The sequence below is a fragment of the Cottoperca gobio genome, chromosome 17 (assembly GCF_900634415.1).
Source record: "Cottoperca gobio chromosome 17, fCotGob3.1, whole genome shotgun sequence".
NCBI classification, from domain to species: Eukaryota; Metazoa; Chordata; class Actinopteri; order Perciformes; family Bovichtidae; genus Cottoperca; species Cottoperca gobio.
Window position 1 is genome coordinate 22,022,282 of NC_041371.1, and position 17,162 is coordinate 22,039,443.

The 17,162-nt window shown below is 40.8% G+C and overlaps 3 non-coding genes across 3 annotated transcripts; all 3 read right to left on the reverse strand.

Moving 5' to 3' along the window:
• Positions 1–607: 607 nt before the first annotated feature.
• On the reverse strand, positions 608–679 carry trnaq-cug (transfer RNA glutamine (anticodon CUG)). The gene has a single exon. It is a non-coding gene; the product is annotated as a tRNA-Gln (tRNA).
• A 2,306-nt stretch (positions 680–2,985) lies between these two features.
• On the reverse strand, positions 2,986–3,057 carry trnaq-cug (transfer RNA glutamine (anticodon CUG)). Its single transcript has one exon. It is a non-coding gene; the product is annotated as a tRNA-Gln (tRNA).
• Positions 3,058–3,331: 274 nt separating this feature from the next.
• trnaq-cug (transfer RNA glutamine (anticodon CUG)) lies at positions 3,332–3,403 on the reverse strand. Its single transcript has one exon. It is a non-coding gene; the product is annotated as a tRNA-Gln (tRNA).
• Positions 3,404–17,162: the final 13,759 nt, after the last annotated feature.

Genomic DNA, 17,162 nt, shown 5'->3' on the forward strand with positions numbered 1-17,162 from the left:
CTCCAATTTTGCGTGTTTTCAGATCAACGCTTCAGTCTTCGCGTCATGAGTGCAAAAGCCCCCATCTAGGTTTTTTGGCGTCAACAAATGTTAGCCATTTTCTGAGCATTCCTCAAGATGAAATGTATGCAGATCTGATGTAAGTGTCTCAGGATTATCTACGTTATATGGTGGTTTTCAGTAATTTGACGGACTGGTGGTTTTTAGTAATTCCGACAATGGTGGCAAAGTTTTATATTAACTCGGTCTTAAAATCAGGTCCCACCGAGATTTGATTTCGGATCACTGGATTAAGAGTCCAGAGTGCTCACCATTTAGACCATGGCACCACTAAAGGATATACTGTGCTCCAATTTGGCGTGTTTTCAGATCAACGCTTCAGTCTACGCGTCATGAGTGCAAAAGCCCCCATCAAGGTTTTTTGGCCTCAACAAATGTTAGCCATTTTCTGAACATTCCTCAAGATGAAATGTATGCATATTTAACTAATGTAAGTGTCTCAGGCTTTTCCACATAATATGGTGGTTTTCAGTAATTTGACGGACTGGTGGTTTTTAGTAATTCCGACAATGGTGGCAAAGATTTATATTAACTTGGTCTTAAAATCAGGTCCCACCGAGATTTGAACTCCGATCGCTGGATTCAGAGTCCAGAGTGCTAACCATTACACCATTGCACCATTACATCATATACTGTGCTCCAATTTGGCGTGTTTTCAGATCAACGCGTCAGTCTTCGCGTCATGAGTGCAAAAGCCCCCATCTAGGTTTTTTGGCGTCAACAAATGTTAGCCATTTTCTGAGCATTCCTCAAGATGAAATGTATGCAGATCTGATGTAAGTGTCTCAGGATTATCTACGTTATATGGTGGTTTTCAGTAATTTGACGGACTGGTGGTTTTTAGTAATTCCGACAATGGTGGCAAAGTTTTATATTAACTCGGTCTTAAAATCAGGTCCCACCGAGATTTGATTTCGGATCACTGGATTAAGAGTCCAGAGTGCTCACCATTTAGACCATGGCACCACTAAAGGATATACTGTGCTCCAATTTGGCGTGTTTTCAGATCAACGCTTCAGTCTACGCGTCATGAGTGCAAAAGCCCCCATCAAGGTTTTTTGGCCTCAACAAATGTTAGCATTTTCTGAACATTCCTCAGGATGAAATGTATGCAGATCTGATGTAAGTGTCTCAGGATTATCGACGTAATATGGTGGTTTTCAGTAATTTGACGGACTGGTGGTTTTTAGTAATTCCGACAATGGTGGCAAAGTTTTATATTAACTCGGTCTTAAAATCAGGTCCCACCGAGATTTGAACTCCGATAGCTGGATTCAGATTGAGGCCATTTGTTTTTGGCCTCAACAAATGTTAGCCATTTTCTGAGCATTCCTCAAGATGAAATGTATGCAGATCTGATTTAAGTGTCTCAGGATTATGGACGTTATATGGTGGTTTTCAGTAATTTGACGGACTGGTGGTTTTTAGTATGTATGCAGATCTGATGTAAGTGTCTCAGGATTATCGACGTAATATGGTGGTTTTCAGTAATTTGACAGACTGGTGGTTTTTAGTAATTCCGACAATGGTGGCAAAGTTTTATATTAACTCGGTCTTAAAATCAGGTCCCACCGAGATTTGATTTCAGATCGCTGGATTAAGAGTCCAGAGTGCTAACCATTACATCATGGCACCACTACAGGATATACTGTGCTCCAATTTTGCGTGTTTTCAGATCAACGCTTCAGTCTACTCGTCATGAGTGCAAAAGCCCCCATCAAGGTTTTTTGGCCTCAACAAATGTTAGCCATTTTCTGAACATTCCTCAAGATGAAATGTATGCAGATCTGATGTAAGTGTCTCAGGATTATCGACGTAATATGGTGGTTTTCAGTAATTTGACGGACTGGTGGTTTTTAGTAATTCCGACAATGGTGGCAAAGTTTTATATTAACTCGGTCTTAAAATCAGGTCCCACCGAGATTTGAACTCCGATAGCTGGATTCAGATTGAGGCCATTTGTTTTTGGCCTCAACAAATGTTAGCCATTTTCTGAGCATTCCTCAAGATGAAATGTATGCAGATCTGATTTAAGTGTCTCAGGATTATGGACGTTATATGGTGGTTTTCAGTAATTTGACGGACTGGTGGTTTTTAGTATGTATGCAGATCTGATGTAAGTGTCTCAGGATTATCGACGTAATATGGTGGTTTTCAGTAATTTGACAGACTGGTGGTTTTTAGTAATTCCGACAATGGTGGCAAAGTTTTATATTAACTCGGTCTTAAAATCAGGTCCCACCGAGATTTGATTTCAGATCGCTGGATTAAGAGTCCAGAGTGCTAACCATTACATCATGGCACCACTACAGGATATACTGTGCTCCAATTTTGCGTGTTTTCAGATCAACGCTTCAGTCTACTCGTCATGAGTGCAAAAGCCCCCATCAAGGTTTTTTGGCCTCAACAAATGTTAGCCATTTTCTGAACATTCCTCAAGATGAAATGTATGCAGATCTGATGTAAGTGTCTCAGAATTATTGACGTAATATGGTGGTTTTCAGTAATTTGACGGACTGGTGGTTTTTAGTAATTCCGACAATGGTGGCAAAGTTTTATATTAACTTGGTCTTAAAATCAGGTCCCACCGAGATTTGAACTCTGATCGATGGATTCAGAGTCCAGATTGCTAACCATTACACCATGGCACCACTACATCATATACTGTGCTCCAATTTTGCGTGTTTTCAGATCAACGCTTCAGTCTTCGCGTCATGAGTGCAAAAGCCCCCATCAAGGTTTTTTGGCGTCAACAAATGTTAGCCATTTTCTGAGCATTCCTTAAGATGAAATATATGCAGATCTGATGTAAGTGTCTCAGGATTATCGACGTTATATGGTGGTTTTCAGTAATTTGACGGACTGGTGGTTTTTAGTAATTCCGACAATGGTGGCAAAGTTTTATATTACCTCGGTCTTAAAATCAAGTCCCACCGAGATTTGAACTCTGATCGCTGGATTCAGAGTCCAGAGTGCTAACCATTACACCATGGCACCACTACACCATATACTGTGCTCCAATTTTGCGTGTTTTCAGATCAACGCTTCAGTCTACGCGTCATGAGTGCAAAAGACCCCATCAAGGTTTTTTGGCCTCAACAAATGTTAGCCATTTTCTGAACATTTCTCAAGATAAAATGTATGCAGATCTGATGTAAGTGTCTCAGGATTATCTACGTAATATGGTGGTTTTCAGTAATTTGACGGACTGGTGGTTTTTAGTAATTCCGACAATGGTGGCAAAGTTTTATATTACCTCGGTCTTAAAATCAGGTCTCACCGAGATTTGAACTCAGATCGCTGGATTCAGAGTCCAGGGTGCTAACCATTACACCATGGCACCACTACATCATATACTGTGCTCCAATTTTGCGTGTTTTCAGATCAACGCTTCAGTCTTCGCGTCATGAGTGCAAAAGCCCCCATCAAGGTTTTTTGGCGTCAACAAATGTTAGCCATTTTCTGAACATTCCTCAGGATGAAATGTATGCAGATATGATGTAAGTGTCTCAGTATTATCGACGTAATATGGTGGTTTTCAGTAATTTGACGGACTGGTGGTTTTTAGTAATTCCGACAATGGTGGCAAAGATTTATATTAACTTGGTCTTAAAATCAGATCCCACCGAAATTTGAACTCAAATCACTGGATTCAGAGTCCAGAGTGCTAACCATTACACCATGGCACGAATACAGGATATAATGTGCTCCAATTTTGCGTGTTTTCAGATCAACACTTCAGTCTACGCATCATGAGTGCAAAAGCCCCTATCAAGGTTTTTTGGCCTTAACAAATGTTAGCCATTTTCTGAACATTCCTCAAGATGAAATGTATGCAGATCTGATGTAAGTGTCTCAGGATTATCGACGTTATATGGTGGTTTTCAGTAATTTGACGAATTGGTGGTTTTTAGTAATTAATTAATATTTCTTAATTTTACTCTGTTAACTGTATACAATATAAAGCAGTGTATTCATTACATTTATTTGAGCACAGGTTAAAAAAATATACTGACATTTAATTATTTCTCTGCAATTTTCTCACAATAATTTCAATACTCATCAGGAAAAGATTCCCATCTTGTGTTGGAAACATGCATTACATCTGAAACTGTACAGTTGTGCTCCATCAAAACAGAAACTTAACAGCACAGGAAAATGAACACATATGGCAGGTGATTGTTTTTTCTCATGCAAAGCTTGTAATCTTAATTTTATTGATTTTTTCTAATTATATAAAACCATCCCCTGAAATATGGCACTCTTTTTTTCTAAATCAACACATCAAGAATGTAAAAATAGACAGCTACTGAAGTTCATGTGTTGTTAGATGTAGGATCAGTCTAAAATCGACCCACAATCCTGAAGGATAGTGTGAAGTAAATAAACTCCTGATTGTATTGTGTCACATTTAATGATTATCACATGTACTCGTACACCTCAATCAAAATGTATTATGTATTGTGTCACATTTAATGATTATCACATGTACTCGTCCACCTCAATCAAAATGTATTATTGCACAACATGTATTTCTGCACAAATGTATAATGAGCACTATTTAGTTATGAATGTGAAGCACTCTAGGTTCTCTTCAAAGAGTTTCAGGTCCACCTCCATCTCGCCACCTACAAGACGGCCCACCAAGGGGCATCACCGCGCCAACATGGACCAATGAGGGACGACGACACCCTTCTGTAGAGAATATAGCAAAATGTTTATGATGTTTTTGTAACACTTTCACTTGTACCAACAGACAGCTAACTGGCTCTTTATTGATTCGGACTGTGGACTTGGTGTGTGAAAGTGTCCTCGGCTGAGGGTATTTTTTGACATTGCTGTCATCATCACTTTAAATAAATAAGTATCTTGATCAACTAGAAGTTTACTGGATTCAATTGAAAGACTATCTCAGCGCCCTTTGGGCCTCAAAACCCAACAAAAACCTGGTGACCCTGACGTGATGATCTGAAAGTTCTGGACACGAGGGCGACTGGAAGAGAAGCCAGAGGAGTGCGTTCAATGACATTTACAACAGGCCTGACAAACGATAAGGTGAGCAAACCTGTTACAAACGAAATTGCAATAGTTTATTGTAGAACAATAGTACTTGTAAATGTCAAAGAACACACTCTGAACGCTGTCTCATAAAATATACTATCCATGCTGTTTGCATATTGATGAAGTGATGGTGACAAAGTTTTGAAAAATACCATATGAAACTGTGCACAGAAAAGGTTTTAAAAAGTGACACCGGTGTAAGAAATAAGGTTAAGAAATAAGGTTTTCGAGTAGCGCTCGATTTGATAGTGTAAAGTTAAAATATCAAGTCTTTGGGTTAGAAAGCGCAGTCTGAGTGACTGGTGGTGTCTGCAGGAGGAAAAGGCCAACGTGGCCTGTTCTGGTTAAAAAGAGAGAGCCTTAACAGTGAATATTTTGATGTGACTGCGTGGAGGAGGTTGACGAATTCCCCATTGTCTCACTATATATTTATTCATCTTCCGTAGACGACCATAGACACATAGTTTAAAGTAAGTAAGCATTTTGAAGTGGTTTAAAAGATCATGGAATTCGGCTAGCGGGGGCTATAAAAACCCTATTTATTCCAACGATAACGGCATAGAACGAGTATCAATGCAGTGTGGTTTGGAAACTATATGTTGATGAATGTGTGTGTGAGTTGTTGAAAAGCAATGTTGTTTGTAAGTGAATGAATTGAGGCGTCAAAGTCAAGCTATTTTAGAGCTAACGTCTATACAGCTCCAGGCGCCCGCCTGAAGCTAACGTGGAGCTAACGCTTGTTTGGGGTTACATTTACGTTTGTAGCGGAAGATTTAACCGTGCAAACTGACTGTTTGACTATCGATAGATAAAGGGGAATCACAGGAAGGTGTTGGTGTTATTAAAAGTTGAAAAAAGTCTCACCAGAAGGAACTAGTTACGAGTGTTTAACAGGGCCGGCAACTCGAGCGTATACAAACGCCAAGAAGTTGTTCGACTTTCGAAAGCACCTCGGAACAAACAGAACCTTGAGTCTCACGCTGATAACATTTGGGGTTGGGCATTACAACGAAGAGTTTGTGTATTGATAAAAAGTAACGAATACAAGGCTCCGGCTCCAGGGAATTTACTCCTACGACAGAGTGTGCTCGCTGTAACAGTAGCTCCATTGATTCGATTCCATTTCCTGTTTTTGTAATACAGTAAGTTCTCCACCAGGAGTTCCAAAGGGACAAAGCCGCAAGAAAATTTGTAGTTTCATTGACTTGACTTGTAGTCCATTTCCTGTTTTTATATTTCCGTAAGTTAAAAAGTTTATAATTATAATAATTGTCACGAATTGCCCATTAGAGAAAAAGTTTGAATAAGTCCTGCCTTTGATTTACCTTTGATTATACTTATATTTCAGATTTACATTTTATGGTTTTGATTTACATGTTTTCTTTTTATTTCTGATTCCAGATTTAAATTTAGGAAATTTACACTTCCAATTTTTATTTTCTATTTCAGATTAAAACGTAAACATTTTTTAATTTCATTTCTATTTTAGATTTAAAACGTAAACAATTTTTAAGTTTGTTTCTATTTTAGATTTAAAACGTAAACATTTTTTGCTTTTAATTTTATTTCTCGCTCAATTAATTTTTGAACTTTAAACATTTTTTATTTCTAATTTTTATTTTCATTTTGCGCTCAATTTATTTGAATTTTGAGTATCTCCACTGACTGAACAACATTTGAGGAATTTCAAATTTTCAACATGATGGATCCATCTGAAAGCTCAAAGCAAGTCAAGGTTGTGTCCACAGCACAGTACAAAGAACAAATGTACCAACGATTGGATGCCTGCACCAAACCAAGTGAAAGAAAGAAGGTTCGAGCAAAGACAGAAAAGCTACTACTCGCATGGCAAGAAAGAGGATTGTTTCCAACTGATGATCAACCAGGTCCAAGTGAGGACCAAAGAAGGGCAGTTTACGAATTTGAGAATGGCGAATATCAACAAAAGATGGCAGCATGGGAGAAGACAGGAGAAAAACAAAGATTTGGAGCTGTAAAGAAAGCCGCATTGAAAGCTGCAACAAAGCCAGAGCTATGCATCTCCTTCTACTCTTCAAGAACATACCTCAGACCGCACCTGAAACAATTTGTGTAATCAGGGAAGCAAAAGAAGAAGAAAAAGGCACCGAGACATTGAAGAAACTACCACAACAGTGTATTGGAGCCGCCTGTTGACAGAAGGTCAAGACACTCCAGGAGTCCAGAAGACTTACATGGAATGGAAGCCTTGGATCAACACATTAGCTCCATATGGACCTCCACTTGATCCTTTACACTGCACCTATAACTACTTGCATCAACCTGACGAAGAGTATCAACAAGCCTGGAAGGAAGAAAGAAACATGACAAAGGAGCAAATAGAAGTCAAGGACATCTACGTGGGACCTCAAGGTGTAGCTGCATTCTGTGCTCTCACTAAAGAACAACTGCAATGGTATGCATTATCAGCTGAAGCAGTGCCACATATCACACTGGCATTGGCAGTAGGATCTGAAGCAAGGTCCTTAGGTCCCATGATAAAGAGAGCCATGTCAATCAACTGGCTCCCAACCAATATTGCCTGCGTATGGAGAGCAGAAGATGAGACTATGTGGAAAATCACTCACCACAGTATGGATGTTGGCATCTTGGAAGAACAAGAATTGGAAAGAGACCATGGAAGAGAACACACCAACCATCCTGACACAGAAGAAACACTCAAAGATATCCCATCATATTTGTGGACAACTGGAGACTATGATGTAGGTTTTGTGCCTCATCATGAGGTCTCAGTGACTCTCAAAACAGAACAATCATCATGTTGGTTACCGTAATATAACCTAAAAAGTGAGCAGGTTGAAGGAATAGGAGCAACAATCAATGGACTCCTAGAAGCTGGCGTAATCAGACACTCAAACTCCATCTGGAACACACCCATTTTACCAGTCCCAAAAGCTGGCAACAAAGGCTGGAGAATGGTTCATGATCTAAGAAAAATCAACTCTGCTACAGTGTCACAAAATATACCTGTTCCAGACCCATATGTGGCACTTCAAAATCTCAATCCTGAACACAAATACTTCACAGTCATAGATCTGGCTAATGCTTTCTTTTGTCTACCATTGGACCCTGTAGTACAAGACATATTTTCTTTCACATATAAAGGACAGAAATACACCTACAACAGAATGCCACAAGGCTACAAAGACAGCCCAGGACTGTTCAATCAAGCTCTGAAAAAAGACTTAAGCAGCTTACAACTGCCACCAGGTGTAACTCTGATACAGTACGTTGATGATTTGCTGCTTGCAGGCACTAGTGCTGAATCCTGCCTGGAAGCCACAGCAAATCTCCTTACACTACTTGCAGAAGCAGGATACAAAGTCAAGAAAGAAAAAAACTCAAGTTGCAAGAAGATCAGTCACTTTCTTGGGAAGACTCATTTCTGCAAACAGCCTGACTCTAACCAATGCACAAAGGACCTCAATCCTATCACATGGAAAACCAAAGACAGTACAACACATGTTGGCATTTCTTGGATTGACGGGTTACAGTAGGACTCATGTACCAGATTATGGAAGTCTGACTCAACCACTCAGAGACATGCTCTCAGAAGCAGGAAACAGAAACCTCACTGCTGAGCTCATCTGGACTACAGAAGGCGAAGAAGCTTTCACTAAGACTAAACAAGCCTTGGGACAAGCTGCACATCTATGCTCCCCAGACTACAATGATGATTTTCATTTGGATGTTTCTGAAACAGGAGGGATGGTAAATGGAGTCCTGTTTCAGAAAAAAGGGGGAGAAAGACATGTACTGATGTACCACAGCTCAAAATTGGACAATGTTGAACAAGGACAAACAGGTTGTGCAAGACACCTGGCTGCTCTAGCAAAGACAATTCAAAAGACTGCTCAGCAAATGATTTGTTTGAACAGTGAAAATCAAGAGCAACTCACTTTGGAGAGCATCAAAGAAATGCAAGCACAAGCAGGAGTCTATGAGCATAATCAATGGGCTCATAAGGGAGCCACCAAGACTGAAGGAATCTGGAGAGCTCATGATGGCAGACTCGTGGCACCAGCTAAACTATGTCACCTGTTGATCAAACAAGCCCATGGCCCCACGCATGTTGGAAAACTAAGAACAACAAGGGACATAGAGGTAGAATGGTGGCACCCATTTATGAAAGAGATGGTTGAAAACTTTGTAACAGAATGTGATACCTGTTGTAAATTTAACAATAAAAGAACATACAAAGGTCCTATGGGTCGTTTTCCAGTGCCAGACGCACCATTCAAAGAGATATGTATTTACTATACAGACATGGGAGCAGAAAATGTGGTAAGAGGGTACAGATATGTTTTGGTAATGGTCGATCGTTTCACTAAGTGGATTGAAGCAATTCCCTGCAAAAAAGAAGATGCCAATTCTGTAATCAAATGGTTAAAAAATGAACTCATACCAAGGTATGGAGTTCCACGTTGCATACGATCAGATAATGGGACACACTTCACGAGCCATAAGCTTGAAGAAGTAGAAAAGTATTTTGGCATAACACACAAATTTGGGTCAGTATATCATCCGGCATCACAGGGTTTGGTAGAACGAGCTAATCAAACACTCAAAAGAAAACTTGCTAAAGCATGTTATGGTAACAAGTTAAAGTGGGTAGATGCCCTAACTTTGGCACTCATGTCAATGAGATCCTCACAAAGCAGTCAAACACATTTGTCTCCACATGAACTGTTAACCGGTAGACCAATGCCTGGCCCTCCACGCGAAGGAGGGCACGGTCCTGTATTAGATCTATGGCAGATTGAGGCAGATGAATATGTCAAGGCTTTGGCTAAAATTATCGAAGTTTTGTCTACACAGGTGGAAGCAACAGCAGAAAAACCTGACGAACCACCAGAGACTCCTGTTGGACCAGGTGATTGGGTAAGGGTCAAGGTCCACAAAAGAAAGTGGTCTGAACCTAGGTGGACTGGACCGTGGGAGGTGACAGAACGTACTTCACACGCGCTCCGGGTAAAAGGTAAAACAGGAGCTAATTGGCACCACCTCACACATTGTGTACCTGCACTGGCGCCTTCTCGCTGTCTCAGAAGTTAGTCAAGATTTGAACCTGCTGGAACAAAACAGTACTGACTAATCGATTTGTGAATCTAGAATCAGCACCAGAGGATAAATTGTCCTTTTATTTTAATTGCTCCACAATTTACATAGACAGGGGTGTCCAAACTATGGCCCAACTGCAGCCCTCGGTCCCTTATTAATTGGCCCGCAGCAAATTCTAAAAGTATAATGGAATATGGCCCAGATAGAAACTTGCGCTTCAATGTTTTGTACTTCTTAGTTCTAACACAGAAACACAGTTTTGACTTGTCAGCTAACTTAAAACATGAAGTGTCAGATAAAGCTTGTGCTTTAGATTTTTACACGATTGCATGTGATGAGAACACAGATGCGACAGCCACCGCACAGCTGTTCTTTTTTTTTTGCGGACAGTTGACGATAACTTTTGCGTTACGGAAGAGCTGCTCGGTCTTAGGAGTCTAAAGGCCACAACATAATTCGAGCACGAGGACTTTACCACAGAGAATTTCAAGCTTCCCTGTCTAATGTTTATGCTGACTACGGGGACGCACTCCACAGTTCTGATGTGCGCTGGCTGAGTCGCGGCTCTGTGCTGCAACGGTTTTATTCCCTGAGATCAGAAATCGATCTATTTTTGAAAGAGAAGGAGCAACCTCTTCATGAGCTGAGAGACCCTCCATGTTTGGCAGACCTGGTATTTTTAGTTGATCTTACTGGTCATCTCAACATTGAACAAGAGCCTACTGCGCACATGAAAGCATTCTGTGTGAAGCTCCGTCTCTTTGAGACACAACTACGCAACTTCAATGTTGCGCACTTCCCCACTCAAATATGTGAGCAAACATGTTCTGTTAACTCTGAACAAAAGCAGATTGAGAACCACAATGAGCGACAGCATCTCTGTGATGTCCTTCGTATCTCAAACACCAAACTTACTCCTGACCTGCAGCATCCTTCAGTCCAAAGCGCAGCATCACTGCTCCCACTGAGTGCAACTCTGTTCCCATTATAGGCGGGTTAAAAAATATATTATAAAGTATTCATGTTAATAAGCTCAATTTTTCAATAAATTCAGTCAAATAAAGTTTCTAACGTTAGAAAATGTTAACAAGCCCAATAACTTATGTGTTTAACAAGCTTGAGATATATCCATCTCCATTTCCCCTCACCCCCCCCCCCCCCCCCCCTTGATTTTTTTTTTGTTGGCAATATACCTCAAAAGTATGAGTGGCCCAGCCCTTCGTATATTTTTCTGTATGTGGCCCTCAGTGAAAAAAGTTTGGACACCCCTGGTTTAATACAACATTTCCAGAGCAGTAGTTATATTCTAGTTTTCAGCGTTGTTTCAGACTTTTTTGTTCAAAAAGTTAAAATAGTTAGCCGTCAGTTGTTGAAACTGCTTTTCCTTCCGGGGAGGGGCTCTCCCATCCAAGACCTTACCATCAACATCGGCTCCTCGGTTGTTTCCCCAACTCGGACTGCATGTAATCTGGGTGTGACACTGGACGCCAACTTCGCTGCAACAACCCGCTCCTGCAGACACACTCTGTACAACAGGCGGATACGTCCTCTACTGACTCAGAAGCTGAGGCAGGTTCTTGTCCAGACTCTTGACATCTCACGCTTTGACTACTGCAACTCCCTCCTGGCTTTAACCTCCCCAAGTTCTCCCACACTACACCGCTCTTCCGCTCCCTTCACTGGTTACCAGTGGTGCATGGCACTGATTCTATTTGGACTGTGAGTGTGTGCGCACGTGTGTTTGTATGTGCGTGTGTGTGTGTCGGGAGCAACACACACACACCATTTGCAAAACACAGCGGAGAGAATGTGAATGCGCAAAGTAAACACTGAAACGTGCACATAAATTAGATAAACATAAACATTTAGTTTATTTAATAAAAGAGCACCTGTTCAATGTGAAAAGTGAGTTGTGAATATATAAAAAAAGAAAATACAAAAAAACACCTTGAATGTCAGGGGGGGCGCGGGGCTCCGTTTCAGGGCGCGCGCCCCCTGAAACAATGTTAGGGGAAACACTGCATATTGTAAAGCCGGATTGTCGAGCCTCGATCTGAGTGTTCACACTGTCCTTGTAAAATAGAAAATAAGATGGCAGGTCGGTCCCTGCGGAACGTTGTGGCCACAGTCAATAAAGATCACTTAGAAAGCTCAGAAGCAGGTAGTAGTTTGTTTACTAGCAGAGGTATGTCACGTTACACCATACAGTTCACATCTGTGCAAAGTTCATCCTGTGTGTTGAAACATTTTATTTTAAAAAGACCCAGCGTCTCCAGGAGGACGTGGACAATATCAGAAAGATAAAAAATACAGATACAACTCCTCAAGACCCAAGCTCAAGGTCCTGTGCCTTCTTAGTTTTTTTTTTAACAAAAATAATAGATTGTTTTTATTTATAATGTTTGGAAGAATCTAGTAATAACATTTTCTAATCATATTTTAGTTGATATAAATGTAACTGATTGGCTTTTGATATCAGACATAAATTAGACATTACAACTCTTGACTTTCCACAGCAGCCCATCTGTGACATATATTAATATACACAGTATTATCCTAAGAATTAAGATAGTAGAAGTAAAATATAAGTATAAAACAAAATACAGGATTAATTACAATTTCAAATTATCAGTACAAATACAACATCCTACAGTTGAATTTGATTTGGACATTGCCAACTCTATTAAAACTCATCCCATTTCAGAACAGGGTTGTGAAATCATTGGCCATGCAGAAGAGAAAGCCACAAAGCATGAGATTGTTTTCATTACATAGTTATAAGAGCCTCAGGGTTCTCCTCTGCATTCTCTACCAGTTTATTGGTGTCAACCACACCGAGCTGTGACCGCTCATTGCTGAAGAAGAGTGGGTTGTCAAAGGTGGTCGATTTGTCAGGGATGGATAAGCGAGGTGCAAACTTCTTGAAGAGGAGGAAGGCAATGACTGCCCCCGTGGCAATCCCAGTAATGACCACCACAGCTGCCAAAGCTGTGTGGCCACGCTGACGAAGATCAACTATTGCACAGATTGAAAAAGAAGATGATGATCAGCCTAAACAAATTAAGTGACAATTTTGCGCGAAATAAAGAAGGTGAAGAGGTGTTACTTACATACTGATGATGGAGGTGTTGGTGTTGGTGGTAATACTAGAGAGAAATGTGACAATTGTACACCAAAATCTGGCTACGGGATATCAGCCTAATAATGGACCAACCTGGCAACAACGGTAAACATGGTGTAGTGAAAGAAGAATTCACACTAATTTCACCGGCTCTACCAGCTGGGAGGGCACAAGACAGAGCTGAGTAACAATAAGTTGTTCCAGTTTTACTTATATTCATAAAACCCTATTTACATACGTTAACATTCACAATCACTTATATGCATCAGGCAAGTTTACAAGGGCAGAAAGCTGCGGTTAGTCAGGTCCAAAAATGTATCCTGCTATGTCTCTCAGCCAAGTTACGGCAATGATTTATGACTCTATAATTGTCTAATCTTACAGTCAATAATTTCAAAAGACAAAAATATGTTGTAGTGTGATCTCGGCATTATAAAAAACATGGTTACAATATATAAAAAATAAACACTGCTGCAAAAGTGCAACTAAATCAAAAAATGAAATATGGGCTCTTAAACATCAGATCTTTATCAACGAAAGCTGGATTGGTAAATGATTTAATATCAGATAATATCAGATTGATTTATTTTGTCTCTCTGAAACCTGGCTGAGATATGAAGAATATGTCAGTCTAAATGAATCCACTCCGCCTGGTCATATTAATACTCACGTTCCTCGAGGCATTGGCTAAGGTGGTGGAGTTGTGGCCATATTTGACTCAAACCTCTTGATCAATCCTAAACCTAAACTAAACTATAACTCTTTTGAAAGCCTTGTTCTTATGCTCTCAAACCCAGCATGGAAAACAATAAAGCCAGTTTTATTTGTTACTGTGTACCGCCCTCCTGGTCCGTATTCTGAATTTCTATCTGAATTCTCAGAATTTGTATCAAGTTTAGTCCTTAAAACAGATAAATTAATGATTGTAGGTGACTTTAATATTCATGTGGATGTTGATAGTGACAGCCTTAATAATGCGTTTATCTCAATATTAGATTCAATTGGGTTCAGTCAGAATGTACATGAACCAACTCACTGTCTAAACAACACTCTGGACCTTGTTCTGGGATATGGTGTTGAAATTGAAAGTTTATCAGTGTGTGTTACGTGCCGTGGTGCGTGCTGTGGTGCGTGTGTGTCTCTCTCTCCCTCTGCTTGGCTCTCCAGGTGCAGCTCCCTCAGGTGCCAGCAATTCGTAATCAGCAATGCGCTTGGTGTCGGTCCTCTACGGTGGTGGAGTGAGCATAATTGTGCTCGTGTGGAGCTACTTTTGTTTACCTGTATATTAATTAAATACTCTTTCCTTTTATAAATCGGTTGCCTCGTTCCCCCTTTATTCACCCGGGTTATCTAATTGCTTGTTCTTGCTTCCCCACCAGCCCTAGACTAGTAGGGAACGTAACAGTGTGTCTACATAATCCTCTTTTATCAGACCATTGTTTAATAACTTTTGAAATTCTGTTACTGGACTACAAGCCAGTGGGCAAAATATCCTACGCTCGATGTCTATCTGAAAGTGCTGTGACTAAATTTAAGGAAATGATTCCATCAGCACTTAATTCAATGCCAGGACTCAATATCAATATAACGGAGGACTCCAATGCTAACTTTAGTCCCTCCCAAATTAATCATCTTGTTGATAGTGCTGCATCCTCATTGCGAATAACACTCGACTCTGTCGCTCCTCTAAAAAAGAAGATAATAAAACAGAAAAAGAAAGCTCCATGGCTTAATTTACAAATCCACAAACTAAAACAAAATCGAGAAATCTTGAAAGTAAATGCCATTCCACTAAATTGGAAGAATCTCGTTTAGTCTGGTTAGATAATCTTAAAACGTATAAGAAGGCTCTCCGTAATGCCAGAGCATCTTATTATCCTTCATTAATAGAAGAAAATAAGAACAACCCCAGGTTTCTTTTCAGCACTGTAGTCAGGCTGACAGAGAGCCACAGCTCTATGGAGTCTTCTATTCCTATATCGCTCAGCAGTGACGACTTTATGAGCTTCTTTAACCATAAAATTATACTTATTAGAGACAAAATTAATCACCTCCTGCCCTCAATTGGTGACTTAAAATGACTTAACTTCAACCTCCGGAATTTCAAAAACAGCTGTAACTCCTCCAATATATCTAGATTGTTTTACTCCAATCAACCTTAACCAACTAACTTCAACAATCTTGTCGTCTAATCCATCAACCTGTCTTTTAGACCCGATTCCAACTAAACTGTTTAAAGTAGTTTTCCCTTAATTAACACCTCGTTATTAAATATGATCACCCTGTCTCTATTAACTGGCTATTTACCACAATCCTTTAAAGCAGCTGTAATACATAATTATTACATAATAATAGTTTATTTGAGGTTTTTCAATCTGGATTTAGAGTTCATCATAGCACCATATCACAGGGCAGACCATGAAGTCGGAACACCTCTCCGACTGGAATTGATAGGAAAGGGCGTCGGGTTTCACATTCTTTGAACCAGGTCTGTAGGAAAGTGAAAAGTGACGAGAGTTCAGCCGCCTGGCTGAACGGATGTACTCCGGGTGCTTGTGGTCTGTCCAGACCACAAATGGCTGCTCTGTTCCCTCCAACCAGTGTCTCCAATCCTCCAGTGCCAGTTTTACTGCCAACAACTCCAGATTCCCAATATTATAATTCCTCTCTGCCGGAGACAGCTTCCGGGAGAAGAAGGCACAAGGATGAACCTTCAGATCCTCAGCCGATCGCTGAGAAAGAACTGCCCCCACACCGAAGCATCCACCTCCACGATAAACTGGCGAGTGGGATCTGGGAATATGAGAATGGGAGTTGAAGTGAAACGTAACTTCAATTTACAGAAGGCCTCTTCTGCCAGAGGGGACCATCGGAAGAGCACTTTCTGGGAGGTGAGGGCGATGAGGGGAGCTGCCACCGAGCTGTAATTATGGATGAACCTCCGGTAGAAGTTGGCAAAACCCAGGAAACGTTGAAGCTCCTTTTGTGTGGAAGGAGACAACCAGTCAGTGACAGCCTTGGTCTTGGTCGGGTCCATCTGGATGTTACCTGCGTTGACGATGAATCCCAGGAATGATACTTCTGAGGTGTGGAATTCACACTTCTCAGCCTTCACAAACAGACGGTTCTCCAAAAGCCTCTGGGGAACTAGGCGTACATGAATCACAGGCTTAGATTTTGAGAAAATTAGAATGTCATCCAGGTACACAAAGACACATACGTTGAGCAGATCCCGAAAGAACATCATTGACTAATCCCTGGAAGACTGCAGGAGCATTGGTGAGACCAAATGGCATGACTATATATTCATAATGTCCACTAGGAATATTGAAGGCCGTCTTCCACTCGTCCCCCTCCCTGATTCTCACCAAATGGTAAGCGTTGCGGAGATCGAGCTTGGAGAACATAGAAGCACCTTGTAACAGTTCGAAAGCAGAGGAAACTAACGGGAGAGGGTACCGGTTCTTGATGGTGATGTTATTGAGTCCTCTGTAGTCAATGCATGGACGCAGGGTCTTGTCCTTCTTTCCCACAAAGAAAAACCCAGCACCGGCTGGAGATGAAGATGGTCAGATAATTCCTGCAGCCAAGGAGTCATTGATGTACCTCTCCATGGCCTTGGTCTCAGGAGCTGATAGCGAGAAGAGTCGACCTCTGGGAGGGGAAGTACCAGGATGCAGGTAAATAGCGCAGTCATTCTCGCTGTGATTACCTGACAAGGTCATCTGGAGTGAAGTCGAGCGGTGTGTAACCCTGCAGAGTAGACGACCATCTAGTGCTGTGGCATTAATGGGTTTCTCCAGAGCCTCCCGACCTAGTC